The sequence below is a fragment of the Triticum aestivum genome, chromosome 5B (assembly GCF_018294505.1).
Source record: "Triticum aestivum cultivar Chinese Spring chromosome 5B, IWGSC CS RefSeq v2.1, whole genome shotgun sequence".
NCBI lineage: Eukaryota > Viridiplantae > Streptophyta > Magnoliopsida > Poales > Poaceae > Triticum > Triticum aestivum.
Genome location: NC_057807.1, coordinates 421944549 through 421964316, shown reverse-complemented (window position 1 = coordinate 421964316; position 19768 = coordinate 421944549).

Sequence of the window (19768 nt, the reverse complement as noted above, 5' to 3'; positions counted from 1 at the left end):
CCTTGTATGAGGACTGGTTGCACGAGGAGAAGTACAAGTTTGTTGGTCTCGGCATGGAGTTCACACGAAAGGATTGGTATGGGCGTAGAAAAGTCGCCGTCATGCAACTGGCTATGCGGAATCATGTTTTGGTCTATCACTTCTGCAAGGCCAGGATGGAGTGCCCTGTCCTGAAGGATTTCCTTGAGAATAGAGGTATAACTTTCTCTAGTGTGGGCGTCAGGAATATTAGAGATGCTCTTTTTCAAGATTTCATCAGAATTCCAGAAGGGTACCACGTCGACATCCAAGAGAAGTTCATGATAAAAGGCGGTCAAGAAAGGGATTCCATGGAGGACTTAGCAGGAGCTATCATTGACGAATCTTACTCCAAACTGGAGTCCTCTTTTCCAGAGCTTCTTCGTCACTACTGGGATTGGAAGCCACTTACCTTTGATCACCTGAAATATGGAGCTACTGTAAGTGAAGATTTCATTTTTGTTAGTTTCTTCCTTTGTTGCAAGAACAATATGTTTTTTTGGACATTGATGTTTTCATTTGGTTTTCCTTTAGGAAGGGTATGTGAGCTATGAGCTGTACCGCCGGTTTCTGTTGATGAGCGACATCCTTCATTGTCGCTGTCTTGCTGATGTCATATGGCGAGGACGTTTCTGAGGATTGTGTGATGAATTGGTTATTTGATAGTTATTGTATTGGGTAATATTACATCGACTGATGAATTTGTAATTGTGGTGGTTTTATTTTGAACCATATGGAGTTGACTAGTTTGGGAATTTAAGTTTATTTTCGTTCCATCATGTTTTTCTTGACTGGGTGCCTTCAAGAATATTTTCCTCTATTATTTCTTGCTATTCGTTGGTATAAGATGAGATGTATTAAGAGGACCACTCATATGTGCACTTTCGTGAATCTAGGCAGCAGACAGCCGTCTGCTCAGGAATGCATTTTTTTTGTTTTAGGCAAGGCACGATTGTTTTTGTAACGAATATACGGTTGTGGTTGTGTGTTAGGCAGAGCGTTATGTTAGTATGAGTCACTGTTATGGTTGTATGTTCTGTAATATTTCTATTTAGTCTGGCTAGTGAATTCACGTCTGTCTAGTTGGTGGAGGCATGCCCTATGTTATGTTGAGGCAGAGTTGTGTCTGTCGTTCGGAAATGCTTTCTCAACACATTTGTTCAGAGAGGCACGTATATGTTGTTACTCAAAGGCACGATCGTGTCTTTCTTTCGAAACATTTGCTTTCACTTACTTGAAGTGACGGTCGTGCTTCCATCACTCGTTGGCTTGGTAGAGGGACCGGTGTTAAGCTATCGAGGGGAGGGTCCTGTGTTAACTGGTGTCGCACTTGTGTGTGTCAGGTTAGTTGTCCGTGTTAAGAGTGGCACGTTCTATGTGGATAAGAGGCACGACAGTGCCTCTGTGACCAGCATTACTTTAGGTGAGTCATTTGGCTCCTTCGTGAGATGCTTACAAATCGATAGTGTTTTTCCTCTGTGTTACAATTGTTTCTTTTTTATGTCTAGTAGGAGTGAGTGGTGTTCTAGTGCAAGGAATTGATGTCTTGAATATGATCTTTACAACTTTTTGAAAAAATATGATTCTTATTTTCGAAAAAATACGAAGTTATGAATTTAAGACTTGACCATTTGAATGCACGGCTGTGGTTGATGGGATCCATAGCAGATATCTTGGACTAACACAAAAAATAGCTGAAACATTGTTTGTGATTACATGGGTCGATATGGATGAAACAATGTTCGGATGTCTCCATCTAAATTAAGGCACATCTAAGCAGTAGTCATCTTCTTGCAAATCTTCTTCTTTCGCGCCGGATTTTGTGTTTGTTGAGTACGATGCTCAGTGCCTCAGATACATGGCCTGTGTTGTAGTTCGCTGTTATCATTTTGTAAGTTAGTTGTTCTCTCATCGGTTTCGCATGGATCTGCAAAACAAATAAGCGCACAAACTAATAAAATTTATTGTAAAACTTAATGTTTAGTTGGCTTGTATGAGGATGAACATATGTTTATGTGTTGTCAATGAGAGTGAACATACACTATTGATAAAAAAATGAATTATTATTGAAATTAATGAAGAGCATCAGATGCATGGTGTAAATAGCACTGTCATCCCTGAAATTTGAGCTCATTATGTTATTGGTTAGTAGGTGGACAGTAGATATGGGGTATGTAGTGGAACAAAAAAAATGCATGGTGTAAATGAGGTAGAGCTACAGTTAGAAGAAACTCACTCTCTGTCTGAGTTACATACACTCTGCACAGGTTTGACATGAAAGGTGGCCATTGTGTGAGGATAGTTGTTGTAAGAAGAATGATAAGCTCTCTCGAAGTTTTCGATGACAATGTCCGAGTGTTCCTTTATACCGTCGCAATTGATATAAGGACACAGAATTTTGAACTGACGCATTGCAAGATTCACGATTATGAGGTAGATAAAATGTGGTTTCTTTCTCACAGGTATTAATACCTAAAACAATTAACGGGAAGTTATATCATTGTAATGAGAAAATCTGGTAGAATTAAAGACGAACACTGGACAGATAGAGTGAGTAGGGTGAACTCACGATGTTGCATTTCTTTGGCAGCCTGAACCCAATAGTTTTTTCTGCAATTTGTTCCTTCAGTAGATCTGTGCTTGCTCCTAGAACTTGAAATTTATCCTGCATTAAATTGAAGCTGCGTCACTCAGCGTGCTAGTAGTAGTAAATGTGGTTTGTTATTATTATTTATGAGAAGCAAGAACTTACAGAGGCGTCAATGTACATTATATGCTTGTGCACATATGTTGGCGTTGGTGTTGCGTAGAATTATTCTTTCATCGGCAACTCTGAGTAAGCATCGACCACGAATGGGTTGATATATCCGTATACCTTCATTGACAAACCTAAAGTTCGATGATCGACCCAACATCGGTCGACGTAGAATATCCTCTTGCTGCCAAAAAAGATAGATGCATTTTAAATCGTATGATTTTATTATTTAACGTTAGAGTTGATGAGTATTCAATTGCAATAGCAGAATAATCGAGCTGAAACACTTTAATTTGAAAGCTTCGGGTGGAATGTATTGCAGTAGTAAAAGAAAGGATCAAAACATTACTGTAAGAGGAAGAACTAATTCATTACCTATCATGTTGACTGATGGCTGGTGTACTGTCGATGATTGTTTCATACACTTCTTTCTCCTGCGTTGTAGAATCTCTTATTTCCAAAAGTTGGCAGTGATCTTGATGGTCATTCTCTAGGTGAGTGGACCGAGTCTGTTCTAGCTGAGGATGATGTTGATGAGGTTGGGAGACATGACCACCGGAGTTCATTTGATCATTACTAAGTTGCAGATGACCCTCATTACAATTGTTGTTTCTTTGGACTATTAGGCCTTGTGGTTGGTGCTGCATGTGTAGTTGTAATGTTCTCACAGTTGGATCATCGGTTGAGCTCGAAGGAACATCTGTTGGAAAATGTTACCGAGGATGGCGGGAATACTGCATGCTGTTGAACTATTGTTGCAAGGCACTGTAACTTTGGCTACGAGACCCGCTTGTCCGTGGTTGCTGATGGTTCTGCTCTTGAGGTTGGTGTTGCTGGCACCGTGCAGTGTTGTTATTCTGAGCATCATTGTGTTGGGGGTAGTGGGCATTGTGGACAGGGGTTTGTTGGTTGTATTGTTTCTGACTTTGGTTGTTCATTGCATAGGGTGAGTGATGGCTTCTGTTTGAGGTGCCGTTATTCTAAGCACCAGGACGTCGGTAGTAGTTGTTTTTGAGAGTAGGAACTTGTTGGTAGTGTTGGGACAAAGCAGATGCTGGCAAACTGTCGGACAAGACAGTTTGAGTTAAACCTATGGAGTATGACGTATCAAAAGTCTGTGAGAGGTGGCTACCGCCTAGCATTGCTCCTGATCTGCTGGTCATATGTGGCTCTTCATAGTTAGAAAGGCAAGATTTGGATGACGAGGTTGAATTCTTGGTCAAGTGTGAGATAGTATCAGGTTGGCATTTTTGGGATGCCACTTGGTAATGAAAGGTTTGCTTCTTCTTTTCTTCAACGACTCTGTCAATTTGTTCATAGATAGATGGGTCAGACCATATTTCATCATCATCAATGAATCCAACATCAAGGAGGCTTTTGTGGTTGTCAGGCTGTAGAGACTGATTGGTTGCAGTTTCTGTTGAATTATGTGGAGGCTCCAGTATTCTAACTTTTTTCTTAGGAGGTGTCGTATTATTGTTTCCTGGATCTTCTGACTGCTGTAAGGACCTCTTGTGAGCTGCCATTTGTGTTTCTAGTTCTGGCGGATGTGCGGTTGTAGTAAGAGGGATGCTGTTTGTGGGATCAATATGTGGTTGTTTGGTACATTGTTCATGTTCTTCTAGAATGTTATTGTCTTCTGCATCGGTAGATGTGGTAGTAATGATTGGAGCATCACTAGTGGATGGAAGTGCTTTTCTCGTATCCAGTACTGTGGCAGAACCGCTGTCAGAATCAGTGGTGATGGCTACTCTAGGAGCAAGGGAGGAAGTGGCTCTGGTGCATTCAGTTTCAGCAATCGTCTTCTCATCTCTCAAAATTGAAACAAGATGGACCTTAGCTTCTTGCAGTGAAGAAGAATGTTGTTCAGTGACAATGTTTAACTTTTGTGTAGGTTGTGATACAGTGAGGCTCTTTGTGTTGGTTGAAGAATTTTTGTGAGCGCTATCAGAACCGCTGGACCGTTCAGTAGTTGGTGACATTTTCCCAATGTGATGAACAGGTGCTCCAAGTGTATCCATTGAGATTGGACCAGTCAGTAACTGTTTGTCAACCGCAGAGTGTGAGGTTGATGTTTCTGTTGCAGTATGTTTTGCTGTTTCCTCCAAGAGTTTTTCCAGTGTGCTTGTCAGAGAGTTGTGGTCTGCAGATCCTCGAGCAGAATTTGGGGTTTCAATCCGTACAGAACACTCAGACGAATTTTCACCTGTCATTATGATTGCCCCACTCTCGAGCATCTCAAACGTTGGCACGAAGGGCTCATGAACTGGCAAGCCATCAAGGCAGTTCTGCAAATGGTTATGCACTTTGTCTAGATGAATCTTTGCTTGTTCATCAATGTCGTGTCTATTGTAGTCTATCATGTTCACCTCTAGTAGCAACTTAATCTAAGTTGATGATTTTAGCTGTGAAGAAAGACGAATTTGGGCCTGCTCATTGACATATGGATTCTAGGAGTCTAGGTCAGGGGTATCGCAGCAACCCTTTAAATTTTCTAGGGAGTATGACGTTGCGTGAAGGACACTGGTTGAGCCACTGCTGGAAGAACTTTGACTGCTTGTCGTGCTAGAACTTGGAAGCGTAGAGTATGTTGAAGGGGCTGATGAAAAAAGTTTCTTTTTTATTTGAGTTGTCCTGTTGCAAGTTACAATAAACGCCCAGGTCTCTGGTGTTGGTTTCTTTTGCACTAAGATCTCTACCGAGTGAAAGGAGATTCTCCAATTTCTGCTCGAGAACTGGTTGAAACCGCAAGAAAAGTTCTGTGTACATTTCATTGATAACTTTTGCAATTTTCACCTTGGCTTGTAATTGAAAAAAATAAAACATCGGAAATTTTTAATACCGGAAATGAAAATTAGTTACTAATACTGAAAATGAAAAATATCTTGTGAGCTATTGTATGCTCTGTCAAGAATTGCAGAATCACGCATGATATGCTGCGGGGAAGCGCGGGTAACAAGGTCCATGAATCATGGTCAACACATTCCTTGAAAGAGCACACCGGACGTATTGTACGAAGCATGGTTGACCTACCGTTGCAGGGAAGCTATGCTATATTGAACACTAAATCACAGCTTAGGTAGTATAGGAAGGACTTCTATATTAAACACAAAGGCACGGCTAACGTCCTGTATGAAGCACTCCTATGTTTAACACAAAAGCAGAGCTAACGTACTACATAGGAAGAATTTTTATATTTAACACAAAAGCACAGCTAACGTACTATAGGAAGCACTTCTAGTTTTAGCACAAAAGCACAGATAAGGTACTACAGGAAGCAGTTTTGTATTTAACACAAAAGCACCGCTAAGGTAGTAGAGGAAGCACTTCTACATTAAACACAAAGGCTCGGCTAACATCCTGTAGGAAGCACTGCTATGTTTAACACAAAAGCACAGCTAACTTGACTCAGTAGGAAGAATTTTTATATTTAACACAAAAGCACAGCTAACGTACTATAGGAAGCACTTCTAGTTTTAGCACAAAAGCACAGCTAAGGTACTATAGGAAGCACTTTTGTATTTAACACAAAAGCACCGCTAAGGTAGTAGAGGAAGCACTTCTACATTAAACACAAAGGCTCGGCTAACGTCCTGTAGGAAGCACTGCTATGTTTAACACAAAAGCACAGCTAACTTGACTCTGTAGGAAGCATTTTTATATTTAACACAAAAGCACATCTAACGTACTATAGGAAGCACTTCTTTAGCACAAAAGCACAACTAAGGTACTATAGGTAGCACTTTTGTATTTAACACAAAAGCACCGCTAAGGTAGTAGAGGAAGCACTTCTACATTAAACACAAAGGCTCGGCTAACGTCCTGTAGGAAGCACTGCTATGTTTAACACAAAAGCACAACTAACTTGACTCTATAGGAAGCATTTTTATATTTAACACAAAAGCACAGCTAACGTGCTATAGGAAGCACTTCTAGTGTTAGCACAAAAAGCACAACTAAGGTAGTATAGGAAGCACTTTTATATTTAACACAAGAGCACAACTAAGGTAGTATAGGAAGCACTTCTATAGTAAATACAAAAGCACGGCTAACGTCCTGTAGTAAGTACTTTTGGTTTTAATAGAAGCACTTCTGGTTTTAATAGAAAAGCATAGCTAACGTACTATAGGAAACTGTCTGGATGAGCACTCGTCCTATATGAAGCACTTCTAGTTTAACATAAAAGCACAGCTAACGTACTATAAGAAAATGCCTGGATGATCATAATAGGACATGTATATTTTTTGTAAAAACTTAGGGACATCATTTCAAACATAAAATCAGGTGCAGTAGCTGGAAATCACTTACGGAACAAAGTTTTTCTTAAGCCACAAATTCTTCTATGTAGGATTCTAGTCTGGGACTCATTTGGAAAAATGGCGCCTGAAAGCTAGGCGGTGGTTGGAAAGGCGTGCGCCTAATGTCTTTCAGCTGTCATGCGCAAAAGGAAACAATTACAGTCAAGTTAATACATTCCAGCTAAGTCCTTATGTTGAGTTGAAAACTTCGCCAAAGGAAGATGATGAAAAGTTGACTCACCGTGTGTTTCCCAAAAATTCTGTCCTCTGTTGACAGGCTGTCTATGTTAGCATAATTCTTAATGGCATCTGTGTCCCACATGACAAGTCTTCCAGGAGTGTCAGGTTCCAGGTCCATAATCTTCGTATCCAGGTACTTAAAATACGTTATCTGCATGTGGGGAAGAGGTGAAAATGAATCATGTTCTTGCAGCTGCTTGTGGGTATAAAGAAATGTACAAGTTAGTGAACGAACCACTGGAATGAGGAGGCAGCCACACAGGGTGCCTGCGAATCCTTTGTCCTTGAAGGTCTGGAGTGATGCCACCAGTTTCTCTGTGACAGCATTGGACCAATCATATGATGGTATGTTACTTGCTGATCCTTCTAGAGCGGCTAAATAGTTGGGGCTAACGCAGTCATATGTCATTGGGCATAGAAATACCATTGTTGCAAACATCACAAAAACCCGTTGAAACACTTCTCTTGTCAGTTCTGGGGTTATGAGATTAGTTAAATCTCTGATGTTTGGAGCGTGCCCAGCACACCGAGTTTTAGACTTAACCTGACATCTGAAAGCTTCTGAGCATTTTCTTGGGATAACCTGCCCGCCAAGTGGAATTCCTAAGATCTGGTGCACCGTGTACGAGTTGATGAGGAATCTGTATCCACTAGGCAGTATGAAAGACCTGGAAGGGCAATCAAAATAGCGGACAAGCCAGCGAACGAAACATCTTGGAAACTCGCGACAGCACAGATCTAGAAGGTATCCAAATCCGATATCTCTGACAAGCTACTTTTGTGGTTCTGTTAGCTTTTCACAGACACTAATGAATTTCTGGAAGCTAAGTTTCGTGTTGAACTCTTCTTCATATTCACCCATTGTAACAGCTTTGTTGACAAAGATAAGAAATGACCTTTAGCAAATGTATTGTTGAACCACATGCTTTTCTTGCACAAGCTTACATACAAATGCTGAGTCAGCAAAACAGAGACAAATATTTAAGGCGTGATTTAAAATGCAGCTAGAATGAGAGGCATTGATTTCGAAAGAAATTTCAACAACACACGCAATATGCATGATAAAAAACACCTACTTCGAGGCAGCAAGCTGCTTCTTTGCCCTGTACTCCTCAACAAGCTTTTCATGCGCTGCACGTTTTAACTCGATCCTTAGTCTCTCTGTTTCTAGCTGGTCATGAACCATGAAATCTTGGGTGACAATATCTGTGCCATTGACAGACTGGGACTGAGTCTCCGACAGCTGTGGGGTGGAGTCCACCTCATCGAACTCTACATAATAGGTCACGAGATATCATCGTTACCATGTCAACTATGTAAGGCAGTTGTTAGCAGTCCATGTGAGACCATCATCAACAGCTTGGTCCATGTAAGACGGTTTCTAAATCTGGGTTAGTAATTGCTTTGCAAAAAGGGATGTAAGTCCTTTGGATCTCTGCTATAGATTGCGGATCTATACAATCATTTGACGTGTGACCTCATGTTGGGGATCAGGTTAGTGAATTTTGACTGCGGTTTAATTGAGCTTTGCAAGTAATATAATATGTGGTCACGAGAGTGCTTAAGTTTTGCATTGCTGGAGATATAACTCAACTTAGCGAAATCACGGCGCAAGCATGCAGTTGGCATGATTAAAGTGAGGTCAGCTGAGTCCTAATTTTAAATCCATAACCCTTCTGCTGTTAAGACGGCGCAACAGTTTGAGCACGGACTAGCTGAAGATAATTGGATCGGGAACCGATATTCAAATCGCGCCCCACATGTTGTGTTGTGCAGATGCGGTGTATACGCAGCCCATGGAATTGCTAGTACTGGTAATTTTTTTTGTTCAAACATTGAATCGGTGGCCTAATCATGGTGATAATGCAATGGATTACCTGAACAGGAGATCCACGGCGAGTGAGATGAAGGAGACCGATAAATTTTCAGTGACGAGCGAACTCTACGGAGGGATTGGGATTGGATTTCCTTTGGAGGGCTAGAATATGCCTCGCCTGTCGCTACCGATGCTAGATGGAGAAAGATCTGGAACTTATCTTGCGGACGACCCCACAAGTTAGTCAAATACTTGGAGGAACTATTTGAGAGCCCACATGTCGGTATGACTTCGAAGTCCACCTACCACATTTTGTCTCCACAGACAGAGGTTCTCCTCGTAGGACTCATATAAGGCCTACCCCACAAATTAGTGAGAGACTTAAAGGAATTAGTAAATGAGAGCCCACTTGTCAGTCTCGTCGACGGTCAAGTGAAGTCAACCTACCACATCTCGTCACGCCGAAAAAACATGTGCATCTCTCATGCGCCGCAAAACTCATCCCACCTATCAGGTTATTCTTCTCCTGCACGCAAAAAATCAAAGTAGGCTCTCTCTTTCCTTCTCTCTTTCTCTCTCCGTCTCTCTTTCTCTTTTCTCTCTCTCCCAGATTCAAAATCATTGAAGGAGATCACTAACAAACTGCAAGGAAGCAGATCCCCTCACAATTTAGAAAGGTGTGAGTTCCGAACAATCAGCACATAAGATTCGGCAATCAAAGGTTAGTAGAAAGGTGTGAGTTCAATTATATAGAAGTATAAATATATCTCTGTTGTGTGGTAAGTGTAGTACCTTAGTAAGAAAGATTGAGATCGACTTTGAAAATTTTCAACACTGATACTGCGGGTTTATAACTTTTCGGGCAGATGTTCAGGAGTTCGACATCTGGTCAGGACAACAGGGACGGTCGGTCTTTGAACGACATTGGCAAGGATTATGGGAGGCAGGTAATAGCAAGGCAGTTGAACATTAGGGTTTGGTCTTTTATTTCTGTGACGTTTGCTGTCAAGGTGCTACCACTGAGAACACCAATTAGTAGATCATTAAGAAGAACAAAAATGATTAATATATCCTGGATGAATGTTGTAATATCTATTTATCCTGTGCATCTACTCTGTAGTTGAGTATTGAGAGGTGGAAGAAAAAAATCACTACAAAATGAGAAGAAGATGAAGGATGCAGATGCTGTCAAACATGCACATGCTATGCGGGCTGCAGTAATTGGAGTCAAGAGTGAGATACAAGTTCTTGGCACACGTCCCAACCAGGACCATGTTGTACAGCAGACACCTGCGAAGAGGAGCATTCTAAGCAGCAGAGACTCCACTAACCAGATTGTGCAGGTAACGACGAAAACTTCAAACGCTGGTTTTGAACGTACGTGGAAGTTTTACGTGATAATTCTTCGTTATACTCTCACGTGCCTCTAATTATTTTTTGCTTTCAAGACACAGTTGTCCACAAAGGTGCAGAGCGGGCGTTGTGACGCCCCAGCGTTTGATGGCGGTCATAATGAAGAGGTATAGGGTAACAGAATTTGCCTTGATGCAAGCAGAAGAACCATAGGCAACAAAAGCATTAGTGTTCAAGGATTCGGTACGGTCTGCGCAGGCAAGAAGAGTCCAACGACAAAATGAAACATAGGAGGAATAAACTTTACTGTTCAGCAGCACCAGAAAGCAATACAGGTGACAGCAAATATGGACGTGCAACAACATTTAAAGAAAATGTATATTTTTTGTGAGCAATTTTTTCTTTGTTTTCGTCTGGTATATTTAAATTGTAGTATCTTGCACACCCAGGTGTACGAGCAAGGAAGCAAGTATCGCGGTAGTCCACGGATCGATGAAAACATAAGGCAAGGTCCTTTGAAAGGATCACCTGCGGCGTTCAACATGAGGGGTCCTTCCAAAGGATCTCCGATGGCATTCAGAATAGTGAGTGAAATTACCAATGCACGGAAGTTGCCGCCAAGATTTGCTGGACAAGAGAGGCATGGGAAAACAAAGGTGACGTCTGAACTATGCTTTTTCAATTCAACAGACAAACAGTTTTATGGAAGACCAGGGTAAAGTGTAAAACATTAGGACGGCTGTCTGTCTGGTGAGGTTGTATATGTAGTTGTATAGGATGTTGTTGTGCCTCTCCGGTTGTATGGTGTAAGCAGAATCACATCTGTGCCTCTTTGTCGAGATGTGTGTGTAGCATGGTCACATTCGTGCTGCTGGGTGTAATGTGAACAGTGCCTCTGGTGTACCGCTTATTAGAAATTAAAAAAATGCATATGCTGCTCTGGGTATCTAATTCTGTTTCGTGCTATGTGTTCAGGATTTGGCGGAGGGGATAACAGATGAGGCAAAGAAATATCGTATTTCTCCATCCATTTCGAAAGGAACGCAGCGTTCAGAGCAGCATGTAGCGTGCAGCGCCAGCACGGATTGCATTGTAGAAGCAGCACAGTCCCTTGGTTGCACGAGTGCCGGAGAAACAGGGAGAAGCATTGCACAATGCGAAAGTGGAGAGGCAGAGTCATTCATGGATTTGTCCATGCCATGCAGAAACGACGCTGCTGCCTGTGACAAACAACAGAGCAGCAGCAGCTCCGCTGTAAGTGGACCTGTGGCTGGCGATGAAACCGATGTCGTCAGAAGTGAATGCGATCAGACGAACGAAGACACGGTAGACAGAATCAAAATGGCGTCATCGACCATTGTAGAGAAAGAAATGGATGACATGTTCAAAGAAGGCATATACCCAACGATTCAGGAGGTCACCGAAGCGCTCGAACCAGAGGGTGGTATGGTATTTGGATCATTGGATGAGTGCTTTTTCTTCTTCTGCAGATATGCGAGAAAGGTTGGCTTTGCTGCCAAACAATCAACGAGCAGAAGATCGACATATGATCAGCAGCTTGACAAGCAGGTGTTTCAGTGCACCAAGGAAGGGCAGAATAAAACAACTGAGAGACATGTTAAGGAGAGAAGGAGCAATTGCTTGATCTGGACAAGCTGCCTAGTCCAAATAACAGCCAAGAGGGATGCAGATAGGAGGAAATGGTATCTGAAGAACGTGCGCCTAGAGCACAACCACCAACTTCACCCATCAGATTGGATGCTGAAGTTCATGAGATGCTACAAGAAGATGACACCTCAGGAGAAATTCTTTATACCAGTGCTGCAGAAGGCGAGGTTAGAACCGACGAAGGTTATGGAGATTTTTACTGCCATGGGGACACCGAGGCAAGAAATTATGTTCGACACGATTGACATAAGCAACATTGCATGCCCGGACAGAGCTGGAGAGCGCGGCACTGATATCATGGACACCATGAAACTGTTCGCCGATATGCAGAGGCGGAGGCCGGGATTCCACCATGTGGAAGAGACAGAGAACAATGTAGTGCGGAGCCTGTTTTGGACAGACTCCTTGTGCAAGATGAATTATGATCTATATGGAGATTTCGTGTCTTTTGACACGACATTCTCTACGAATATATATGGCTTGCCATTTGCACCAATTATAGGTGTCGACAACCATGGGTCGACCGTCCTGTTTGGACTAGGCCTTTTGAAATATGAGAAAATAGGGTCATTCAAGTGGCTCCTAAGCACGTTTGTCGAGGCAATGGGGGGTAAAGAGCCTAAATACATAATAACAGACCAGGACCAGGCGACGAAGACTGCAATAAAGGAAGCTCTTCTGAGAAGGAGGCATAGGTTCTGCTGGTGGCATATTAGGAAGAGCCTGAAGGAAAATAATGCAGTAGTGTTTGCACAGCACCCAGGGATGTCTGATGATTTATTTCGAATCGTCAAAAACTCACTAAATCAAGATGAGTTTGAGCGTGCCTGGAAAGCAGCAATTTCTGTGCACAAGGCGGAAGGCAACAAACACCTGAACACGCTATGGGAACTCCGAAATTTTTGGGTGCCGGCTTACTTCAAGGACTGCTTTTATCCTTTCTCGTCAACAACCACTCGCAGTGGGAGCAAGAATTCGATGTGGAAGAATTACATTGACCATACTGACACAATAAAAAGGTTTGTTGATGCATATCACATGATTCAGCAAAATTTCCTCGCCGCGCTTGACAAGAAAAGACACCGAACAGAAGAGAAGGCGCCATCACTAGTGACGGGTTTTCCGATTGAAAGACAGGCAAGTCAAGTATACACGAATGAAATTTTTAGGAAATTCCAGCTGGAGCTACGGAATCGGACTTACTTCAAGTGATCTGACCTGGCAAAGGGGAGGCAGTATTTTTTAAAAAGGATTACTGAGCCTGGAGAAAAAGTGTGGAAACCATATCCGGGCAAGGAATTTGAGAGGTCTGAGTTCAGGGTAGATGAGCAAAAAGAAATATACAGTTGCAGCTGCAACAAAATGAGTAGGGATGGCATCCAGTGCTGCCATGTGCTTAAGGTGATGGACCAAACAGGCATGATCGATCAACTTCCAAAATCCTTTGTCATCCCCAGATGGACCAGGAATCTATCAGAGAGTCTGAAAGTTCTGTCTACAAGTCAAGGTGATAGCATGACCGCACAAGATGATGAAACGATGAGATTCGGCCTCGCTTACACTGAGTTGCCGGATATCTGTTCAAATGCTTGCAGAAAAGAGAAGGCATACAGTGTTCTGCGTGAGCGTATGGTAGATATGAAAATAAAAGTCATGGTGACACTTGCTGAGGAACCAGACACAGGCATTGTTGCCGAAACTCTCAAGAACCCTCCCATGAGTGGCTCAAAGGGCACGAAAAAAGGAGATCGAATCAAAGCTGGTTCTGAGAAGAAAGGAAAAGGCAACAAAGCTGTATCGAAGTGCGGCCGTTGTCGAGAAAAGGGTCACAGGAAAAGAAACTGCCCGGATAACCCAGAAGTACAGGAGAGGATGAGGATTGAAGAGGAGAAGAGGAAATCGTAGCAGGAGAAGAGGCCAAGGTCAATGAAATGGACGACAACACAGACAACACCATCGAGGACATCAAACGGCTCAGGAAAATGCACTCCAAGCCCAGGAGGAAGACATCAGACGCCAGCAACTCCAACGACCCCACTGACAGCAGGGAGCATTTACCAAAGTCTTGCATCTACGCCAGAATCGAACATCACACAAGCCAGGCACACAGAATGCATGCAGGGAAGCCCGGGACAAGGCACGGAATCTGCGCAGTCCATTTTCAGAAAGGAAAGGTCTGAGTGGAGACTTTTTGGTACCGGAGAGCAGTACGAAAAGGAAAATTAAAACGTAATAATGCAGGCTAAACAGGGCGTAAGCAAAAAACAGTGATGACCGCAATCTTTCGCTTTGTTTTTATGTATGAATGTTAATATTACAGGAAAATAGGTTGAATAGGTATGCAGAATTGTGGGGTTGCACAAGTGTCGAGAAGGAAGAATGGATCGCTGAACATTCAAAAACAATGCTGCACGTGGAGCGATGAAATAGCAAGTGATCGGTGTGGAGGGCGGGCTGGTGTCGATTGTTTATTTTCTCGTTGTGTTGTTATAAGAACGGCTTGTAAGTTAATTTGCTACAGTCATAGAAAGAAAACAAATTTAAATAACAACGCCTTTTGTTTCTTTATGTATTTTTACTCGGCGGAGAAAAATATCAGGGGCACATGTTTCCTTGTTATTTTCCGCAGCCGCGTCGGTTTCTGTACGTGGATGTTGTAAGCATACAAGCATGCTTTTCTGCTGCATGACAGAGAGATAAAAATAACTGAAGGGCACGGGCAGCCATGGCCATGCCACTGGTGAATGTTCAACCGTGACTCTCACGGTTGCATCGTAAATGCACGGACGTGACTCTATGCAATTCCACACCATGCCTCCGCGTGTTTACGTCGGTTGTCTCTCTATTTGAACTAGTCGACGGCATCGTTCGGAAGACAGACACTAGTTTACATGACTCTATATAATACCGCATGATGCCTTTGTGTTCTGCCCACCCGTGCTTCCGGCATGGAACAGATTCTTTTAATGTATGTATGTGTCGTAAAAAAATAAAACTTGGAGGGGCACACCCATTCCTGGTCTGCATGTTCAAAAGTGCATATTGTATAATCAAAGCCATGACTGTTCAACAGTGCATCTGTACAACCATGATTTCACCTTGTCGTGGCATCATGACGTTTGTTCTCTGCCTCAAAAGCGTGCCTTCCACAGCCGTCCTACTGTGCGCCTGACAAAGGAGCAATGCCAGCCGATAGAGTGCTTCTTCTATTACTAAAAGCGTGGCCCTCTTTGCTTCACTTCCGTGCGTTTGACAGTTGCTCCTTGGTACAGAACCGTGGTTGTACAGAGTTCTTGCCCGTGCTTTTAAGGACAGTGTTTCTCGGATCGTCCATTCAATGTCTCAGAAAGTAAACTGTGAGGGTTCACATCTGTATCCAGTCCCGTTGTGTTTCTGTAGTAAACGCTCGTACGTGACTCTATGTAATACCACAACATGCATCCACTAGTTCACGTTTGTGCCTCTCCGTCGGCGGAATCATTCGGAACACACACACGAGCTAACATGACTCTATATAACATCACACGATGTCTTTGTGTGCTGCCCACCCGTGCTTCCGGCGTGGAATAGATTCTTTTAATGTATGTGCGTGCCATAAAAAATTAAAACATGGAGGGGCACGCCCGTGCCTGGTCTGCGTCTTCAACAGTGCATCTCGCATAATCAAAGCCATGACTGTATTTAATGTTTCAAGCAGGCATCTACAATTTACGGGAAAAATAAAGGAGAGGTAATTAATCTGTACCTTTCGCGTCCTTCTAAGTATTTAAGTTGTTTCGTGGGTGGACAGGTTATAATCCATTTTTCCAGATCCACCTCACTGAGCACTTGTCGTGTGCGGTGCGACCCCTGCAATGGAGATGGAGATGGAGATGGAATGTGCTACTCCTAGCTCCAAGAGGGCGAGAGTGGTGCCATCGGCGACGCCGCCTTCTGGTGGTGTGTTTGTCGCCGTAGGGGAGGGAAGCGGCAAGTGTGCTCTTCCTCGATCCAAGGATGAAGAAGAGGGGTCTCGTCTGGACCTCATCAGCGACCTCCCGGACACCGTCCTAGGTGAGATCATCTCTCGTCTCCCCATGAAGGAGGGCATCCGTACTCGAATCCTCGCTCGTAGGTGGCATCCTTTATGGCTCACCGCTCCTTTGAATCTCAACTGTCGCGAGATCTCTCTTGACCGTCTTTTTAACGATGGAGAAACAATTCATATTGCCATCCTCTTGAAGCTTTCCACCGTCACCGAGGCCGTCTTCAGATTTTATACCGGAACTCGGTCCTCTCAATATTCTGTCGTTAATGTTGTCAGTCTTCCGGAATTCATCCTGTCCAGTCATACCGGCTCAGTAAGCCGGCTCTCTATCCCGGTGTGCTACCTGTGGTGCAGATCTGCCACCGTCGCGGCCTTGCTCTGATCGTCAAAGCTCAACAATCTCCAGATTCTTGAGTTCTACTATCTGTTCCTAGGATTCACGGCGCAAGAGGTCACACCATTGGGTGAATTCATCGTGCCCTCAGCGCCGGAGTCTGTGTTTAGGTTTTCCTCCTCTTTGCACACACTCGGCTTTACTCTTTGCCATATACCAAACAATTATGTAGGGACGCTTAAGTTACCGCTGGTGAAAAGACTATCGCTTGTGGAAGTTCTTATATTAGAGGTCTCGCTTCAAAGCATAGTCCACTCTAGTTGCCCTGCACTTGAGTCTCTGCTGCTTATTTTCAGTGGGGGAGTTCGTCGCATCATAATAAACACGTATAACCTTGTAAGCATTGGCATTTGTTGTCACTACGGAAAACTCATTATTGAGGATGCGCCTTCGCTTCAATGGTTGATCCGCGATAAAGAGGACGACCACTGTTTGATTAATGTTGTCTCTGCACCTAAACTGTGGACGCTGGGTGAATTCGCGTTCGTGTCTGCGCCCGCACTTGTTGAGGTACCGACTTTACCTGATTCTAGAACAGGGTGATGACTTTTTCCGATGTTAGTTCCATTAATTTGTTGAAATGTGTTCTTTGCTTCATGCAGGGTGAGGATTTGGAGGTAACCGGTGTCTCTGCACCTGATCCGTATCCACGTCGTCTCACATGTCTTGCGGTATGGAGTTTTGACAATACTTCCAGCTTCATCTTGTTTGAGAGGAAACCAGTTTTATTTCGTCCAACCTTTAATCTATTAGTTTTGTGACGTATTTCTGTTTATTTTTATGAAGCATTTTGGGGCAGTCAGTCTTACAACAATGCGGCAATTTGTCAAGACCTTGTTCATCTACATGGATTATAAGGTGGACATTGTCGTTGAATTGCTGAAGTGCTTTCCAAAACTGGAGAACTTGTCTATCGAGGTGATGATCTTGAGAAATGTGCATACTGTAGTTCTCCTTCCATTTAAAAATGTTTATGTTAAATTTGACTTAAGTGGATACATACATACATACATATCTTTTTCTATGGGTGCTAAGTATTTTCAACCTTTTTCATGTATTTTTTAGGGACTGTCGACACTTCGTTCTGAAAAAAATGTATGGCGTCGTAGGCACCGGCAGTTTCTCAAACATCACAATATTTGTCTGAAGACAGTAACGCTGGAAGATTATTATTCTTGCCGGGGTAACGAGGAATTTGCGGCGTTCTTTGTTCTATGTGCAAAGTATCTGGATAGCATTGACATTAAGTTTGTGTACCCTCACGCGGAGTTCACAGAAGTATTTTATGAGGAGCAACAAAGGGTTCTGAAGTGTCACAATAAAGCTTCTAAACATGGTCGTCTTTGATTATTACCAAGTTGCTTCCATGTGCGTCAGTATTTACAAAATAGGAGTGTTGAATATCTCAATTTGACGGATCCATTTAGATGTTCATGCTGAAGAATAGGTCTTGAGATGGTTGCTCATGTTCTTGGGAGTGTCTTATTGTCTTGAAGTTTTGGAGTTCGCATTTTGTGTAAAACTTGTCGAACAATTGTTGTTCTGTTTGCACTATTTGTATGCTTTGTTTGTCTTTGTTGTCCTTGAGGAGCCAAGAAGGAGCTTGCAAACAGAAAATCAGTCTACCTTTCTGTCTTTTTATGTTTATGCTGCTTTACGTCATAGTCGCCAGTCATGTGGAAATGTGCCAATAAACGTGTGCCCCTTTCTGTCTCTCGAATGGGCTGTTACGTGTCTCACAGAGTAAGAAGAAAGTGTTGACATATAAACCCTATTCTGTTAGATTTCCGTAATAAACGCACATACATGCCCATGCCTCCGTGGTCTTCACGTGCGTGCCTCTTCTTCTGACCGAGTCCACTGAGCCATTCGGAATACAAACAGAAAATCTTTCTGCGTGACTGTATATAATAGCTCTCCATGCCTTTAAGCGCTTTATGCCCATGCTTGCGACCCTGAAACACAGACATGCACGAACGTCCACACCTTTATCAAATAATATAAGTAAAATCAAGAAAGAACCGTTACACGACTCAATACGGAGTCGTGTCCTTATGGAATTCATGTCCGTGCTTTTAAATATAAGGAGTCTACGTCTCTGAGGTAGGGCATTCCGTGCCTCACAGAGTAAGCACCCGTGGTTGTGCGTAACACAAAGGTTCAGTTCCGTGGGCTAAACGCCCGTGCATCTCCGTCTGATCGAGTCACAGGCGAGCATGATTCTATGTAATACCACGGACCCTACCCTTGAGCGTTGCATGCTCGTGCCTATGAGCCCAAACATTCGTGCCTCTCCGTCTGAACGAGTCGACGGAATCATTTGGAACACAAACCCAAGCGAACATGACTCTATATAATACCACACCATGCTTTGGTGGGCTGTCCACCCGTGCCTGTGTATGTTTTCTTCCGCAATAGTGAAGGAAAATGACCGTTCTTTTGTTTTCCACCGCAACAGTGAAGGAAAGATATAATTTAAAGTTGTCGTCCAATTGGTCGACGTCCCCTCCCCTCCTTTCCTCACACGCTGGATCTGCCCGTAGTGAAGACCTAGTAGTTTTTCAGATCCACGCCACATATAGTGGTGCTCGCAGGCGGCGTGAATCCAGCAACGGAGACGGGGATGGAGATCCGGCGAGGTGCCCCGAGCAACAAGAAGGCGAGGTTCAGGCCACCGGCGACTTCGTCCTCTGGTGGCATGGCGGTGGCGGCCAAAAGCGGCACGGGCCCGCTTAGTGGTTCCGAGAAGCAGGAGTCTTGCCCGGACCGCATCAGCGACCTCCCGGACTGTGTCCTCGGTGAGATCATCTGCCGTCTGTCCACTAAGGAGGGCACCCGCACTCAAATCCTCGCACGTCGGTGGCGCCCTCTGTGGCGCGCCACTCCTCTGAATCTTGACTGCAGTGAGATCCCTGTCGGTCGTCTTTTTAAGCCTCTAGAAACAGTTCATATCGACGTAGTCTCGATGCTCCCTAGCAAGGATGTCATTCGCATTAGATATTTTGGAACTCAGTGCAATTTTCAGCCGGACGTTGGTGGTTCGTGCCTTCCAGAAACCATCCTCTTCGCCCATGGGGGCGCAGTCCATCGCCTCTGCATTCCTGCGTGCTACCTCCACTGCAGACCCTCTACAGTGGACGCCTGGCTTCGATCCCCAAGACTGAAGAATCTGCAGGTTCTCGAGTTCTACTACATGTTC